The sequence below is a fragment of the Salvelinus fontinalis genome, chromosome 25, assembly GCF_029448725.1.
Source record: "Salvelinus fontinalis isolate EN_2023a chromosome 25, ASM2944872v1, whole genome shotgun sequence".
In the NCBI taxonomy this organism is placed as follows: domain Eukaryota; kingdom Metazoa; phylum Chordata; class Actinopteri; order Salmoniformes; family Salmonidae; genus Salvelinus; species Salvelinus fontinalis.
The window spans coordinates 19,742,014-19,748,013 of NC_074689.1; positions in this window are offsets into that span (position 1 = coordinate 19,742,014).

Below are 6,000 nucleotides of genomic sequence, written 5' to 3' on the forward strand. Positions count from 1 at the left end.
CTCTTGGCATTCTATCAACCAGCTTTGTGAGGTATTCACCTGGAATGCATTTCAATTAACAGGGGTGACTTATTAAAGGTTAATTTGTCAAATGTATTTCCTTCTTAATGCATTTGAGCCAATCAGTTGTGTTGTGACAAGGTAGGGGTGGTATACAGAAGATAGCCCTTTTTGGTAAAAGACCAAGTCCATATTATGGCAAGAACAGCTCAAATAAGCAAAGAGAAACAGCAGTCCATCATTACTTTAAGACATGAAGGTCAGTCAATCCGGAAAATTTAAAGAACTGAAAGTTTCTCCAAATGCAGTCGCAACAACCATCAAGCGCTATGATGAAACTGGCTCTCATGAGGACCGCCACATGTAAGGAAGACCCAGAGTTACCTCTGCTGCAGAGTTCATTAGAGTTACCAGCCTCAGAAATTGCAGCCCAAATAAATGCTTCATGGAGTTCAAGTAACAGACATCTCAACATCAACTGTTCAGAGGAGACTGCGTGAATCAGGCCTTCGTGGTCGAATTGCTGCAAAGAAACCACTACTAAAGGACATCAATAAGAAGAAGAGACTTGCTTGGGCCAAGAAACATGAGCAAAGGACATTAGATTGGTGAAAATCTGTCTTTTGGTCTGATTAGTCCAAATTTTGATTTTTGTTTTCAACTGCTGTGTCTTTGTGAGTATGTGAACGGATGATCTCAGCATGTGTGGTTCCCACCGTGAAGCATGGAGGAGGAGGTGAGGGGGTGCTTTGCTGGTGACACTGTCAGTGATTTATTTAGAATTCAAGGCACACTTAACCAGCATGGCTACCACAGCATTCTGCAGCGACATACCATCCCACCTGGTTTGTGCTTTGTTTGTGATCATTTGTTTTTCAACAGGACAATGACCCAACACACCTCCAGGCTATTTGACCAAGAAGGAGAGTGATGGAGTGCTGCATCAGATGACCTGGCCTCCACTATCCCCGAATTGAGACGGTTGGGATGAGTTGGACCGCAGAATGAAGGAAAATCCGCCAACAAGTGCTCAGCATATGTAGGGAACTCCTTCAAGACTGTTGGAAAAGCATTCCAGGTGAAGCTGGTTGAGAGAATGCCAAGAGTGTGCAAAGCTGTCATCAAGGCAAAGGGTGGGTACTTTGAAGAATCTAACATGGCTTTTAGAGATAAACTGATACAGCACATTCTCAGAAGCACAGTGCACTTTGTTTCATGTCTGTAGGTCTTTGCTGAGATATTACATTTTGTATACTGAACAAAATGACAATTGAAATAAATTCATTAGGCCCTAATCTATGGATTTCGCATGACTAGGAATACAGATATGCATCCATTGGTCACAGATACCTTAAAACAAGGTAGGGGCGTGGATCAGAAAACCAGCCAGTATCTGGTGTGACCACCATTTGCCTCATGCAGCGTGACACACCTCCTTTATATAGAGTTGATCAGGCTGTTGATTGTGGCCTGTGGAATGTTGTCCCACTTCTCTTCAATGGCTGTTGCTGGATATTGGCAGGAACTGGAACACGTTGTCGTACACGTCGGTCCAGAGCATCCCAAACATGCTCAATGGATGACATGTCTTGTGAGTGCAGGCCATGGAAGAACTGGGACATTTTCAGCTTCCAGGAATTGTGTATAGATCCTTGCGACATGGTGCCGTGCATTAAAATGCTGAAACATGAGGTGATGGTGGCAGATGAATGGCACGACAATGGGTCTCATTGTCATGCCCTGACCTTAGAGATCCTTATTATTCTCTATGTTTGGTTAGGTCAGGGTGTGACTCGGGTGAGAAAGTCTATGTTTTCTATTTCTTTGTTTTTGGCCGAGTGTGGTTCCCAAACAGAGGCAGCTGTCTATCGTTGTCTCTCTTTGGGGATCATATATAAGTTGTCATTTACCTTTTGGGTTTTGTGGGATCTTGTTTTCTGTTTAGTGTCTGTGCCTGACAGAAATGTTCGCGTTCGTTTTTTGTCTTTGTTATTTTGTTTTGGTGGCATCAATAAAAAGTCGTAACACTCATGATCTCGTCACGGTATCTCTGTGATTTCAAATTGCCATCGATAAAATGCAATTGTGTTCGTTGTCCGTAGCTTATGCCTGCCCATACCATAACCTCACCGCCACCATGGCGCACTCTGTTCACAACGTTGACATCAGCAAACAGCTCGCCCACATGTCGCCATACACATGGTCTGCGGTTGTGAGGTTGGTTGGACGTACTGCCAAATTCTCAACAACAATGTTGGAGGTGATTTATGGTAGAGAAATGAACATAACATTTTCTGGCAACAGCTCTGATGGACATTCCTGCAGTCAGCATGCCAATTTCACACTCCCTCAACTTGAGATATCTGTGGCATTGTGTTGTTAGACAAAACTGCACATTTTAAAGTAGCCTTTTATTGTCGCCAGCACAAGGTGCATCTGTGTAATGATCATGCTGTTTAATCAGCTTCTTGATATGCCACACCTGTCAGGTGGATGGATTATCTTGGCAAAGAAGAAATGGTTTGTTTCCTCAATCTACACACAATACCCCATATTTACAGAGCAAAAACTGGTATTAAAATTTAAAACATGAAATATCACATTTACATAAGTATTCAGACCCTTTACTCAGTACTTTGTTGAAGCTCCTTTGGCAGCAATTACAAACCTCGAGTCTTCTAGGGTATGACACTACAAGTTTGGCACACCTATATTTGGAGAGTTTCTCCCATTCTTCTCTGCAGATCCTTTCAAGCTCTGTCAGGTTGGATGGGGAGCATTGCTGTACAGCTTTTTTCAGGTCTCTCCAGAGATGTTTGATCAGGTTCAAGTCCGGGCTCTGGCTGGGCCACTCAAGGAACATCAGAGACTTGTCTCGAAGCCACTCCTGTGTTGTCTTGGCTGTGTGATTAGTGTCGTTGTCCTGTTGGAAGGTGAACCTTCACCCCAGTCTGAGCGCTCTGGAAAAGTGGTTGTTGTCCGAAGCGTCAAACCGCTCTGGCCCAACTATTTCAGGGAGCTCCCCTGCGTCTTCCTTTTCCCCAACACAGTTAAGCCAACATCCCGCTCCCAGCGTTCTACTACGCTCCCATTGGCTAGCTAGCATTGTCTCACTCACAGGCGATCAGCGCAGAGACAGTGACCTTCCAAGGTAAGGATGGATTGTGTAATTTAACAATTAGCTGCCTACTGTAATGCAGGCCTATTATTATCATGTTGGTAACATTTGCCCATGTATTTATTTTCAGTTTCAATGAGTTGTAAAAATGTCTCAGAGAACTCTGCGGAATTCTCTCAATTGAAGGCGAGCTAAGCTAAGCTACTTAACATTACTACCTCGGTATTTGAAGTTGTTATATTAACATTAGTAGTCTATCATCAGGTAAAACCATATGCTTATTATTCTTAATTTCTCAAATATTTATTAGCTAATCATTCAGTCGAATATGCTATGCTACAGCCATTGAATCTGTTTTTGAGCGTTAATGGATAGCTCGGTCCACGACATTGTTATTATATTTTTCAATCTTGAAATACAAGGGCAAACGTTATTAATCAGTGACTGAAATTTCGCGCTTTGTGATATTCACTTCCGGACTTGGAGAGCGCTCAAGGCGTTGTAGAACGACACTTTGAATAACGGGGCGTGGTTTTGGCATAACTGCGTTGGGGAAAAGAAAGATGCAGCTCCCGGATATCAGAGAGATATGTTCACAAACAGTTAGTCAGACAACAATGACATTTACACACGTTATTCACAACATATTAAGGAAAACATTTATGTATAAATATTTTATCAAAATATTATGATTATCCCATCAGAGTCTAAGCCCTGTCTAAGTGTCTATACTATATCTGAGAGATATAAGAAAGATCAGGAAACGTGTTTTTAACCCCTTATTTTTTGCACTACTAGCTCGGTCGGTAGTGGTCTAAGACCTGTCTAAGACTTGTCTAAACCGGGGGAGGGGAAGGGTTTACTAAGCGATATGGAATTGTTTTAAGAAGGTCATACCAAGGATCATTTAGATTTTTGATTTAGAACTTTAATTAAGACTCCTAGAAGTATAAAAAAAATGTCAAAAAAAATATTTGATTAAAAAAATGTTTTTGCCTTACTGCAATTAGCCCATACCAATGCATTGAATAACAGATTCAATACATGGAACAACAGATAGTCCCCAAAAAACTCAAAATGAAGTTTGTTCTGAAGTGTCTTTCCTACAGTGCATTCAGAAAGTATTCAGACCCTTTCAAAATCAAATCAAATGTATTTATATAGCCCTTCTTACATCAGCTGTCACGCCCTGGCCTTAGTTATCTTTGTATCCTTTATTATTTTGGTTAGGTCAGGGTGTGACATGGGGGATTTATGTGTTTTGTCTTGTCTAGGGGTTTTGTATGTTTATGGGGTGTTTTCTAGTCTAGGTGTTTGTATGTCTATGTGTAGTGTTTTGTGTTCAGCACTATTTTCTATATAGCGTCAGGTTCGTTTTGTTGTTTTGTAAAGTTTGGTTAAGTGTTTTTCGTTTTAATAAATAGAAGATGTATTAATTTCACGCTGCGCCTTGGTCCTCCTCTCTTCCTCCATACGACGAACGTGACATCAGCTGATATCTCAAAGTGCTGTACAGAAACCCAGCCTAAAACCCCAAACAGCAAGCAATGCAGGTGTAGAAGCACGGTGGCTAGGAAAAACTCCCTAGAAAGGCCAAAACCCAGTGTAACGGAGGTGAAATGGCTAGCTAGTTAGCGGGTACACGCTAGTAGCATTTCAATCAGTTACGTCACTTGCTCTGAGACTTAAGTAGTGTTGCCCCTTGCTTTGCAAGGGCCGCGGCTTTTGTGGAGCGATGGGTAACGACTGTGCTTCGTGGGCGACCGTTGTTGTGTGCAGAGGGTCCCTGGTTCGCGCCCGGGTCGGGGCGAGGGGACGGTTTAAAGTTATACTGTTACATTGATGCTGTTGACCCGGATCACTGGTTGCTGCGGAAAAGGAGGAGGTTGAAAGGGGGGTGAGTGTAACGGAGGTGAAATGGCTAGCTAGTTAGCGGGTACGCGCTAGTAGCATTTCAATCAGTTACGTCACTTGCTCTGAGACTTAAGTAGTGTTGCCCCTTGCTTTGCAAGGGCCGTGGCCTTTGTGGAGCGATGGGTAACGATGCTTCGTGGGCGACCGTCGTTGATGTGTGCAGAGGGTCCCTGGTTCGCGCCCGTGTCGGGGCGAGGGGATGGTTTAAAGTTATACTGTTACACCAGGAAGAAACCTAGAGGAACCAGGCTATGAGGGGTGGCCAGTCCTCTTCTGGCTGTGCCGGGTGGAGATTATAACAGAACAGGTACCGTCATAGAATGCCACATTTCGAACAAGTCAGCTCCATGCACAGTGCCAATGTTGGCTGGAGTGGTGTATAACTCGCCGCAATTGGACTCTGGAGAAGTGGAAACGTGTTCTCTGGAGTGATGAATCACGGAGTCCGATGGAAGAATCTGTCTTTGACAGATGCCAGGAGAACGCTGCCTGCTTTAATGTATAGTTCCAACTGTAAAGTTTGGTGGAAGAGGAATAATGGTCTGGGGCTGTTTTTCATTGTTCAGTCCCCTTAGTTCCAGTGAAGGGAAATCTTAACGATGCAGCATTCAATGACGTTCTAGACGATTCTGTGCTTCCAACTTTGTGGCAACAGTTGCTGAAACAAGGCCCTTTCTTGTTTCAGCATGAAAATGCCCCAGTGCACAAAGCGAGGTTCATACAGAAATAGTGTGTCGATCGGTGTGGAAGAACTTGACTGGCCTTCACAGAGCCCTGACCTCAACCCCATCAAACACCTTTGGGATGAATTGGAACGGTGACTGCGAGCCAGGCCTAATCACCCAACATAAGTGCCCGACCTCACTAATGCTCTTGTGGCTGAATGGAAGCAAGTCCCCGCAGCAATGTTCCAACATCTAGTGGAAAGCCCAGAAGAATGGATTATTTTATAGCAGTTAAAAGGGGGA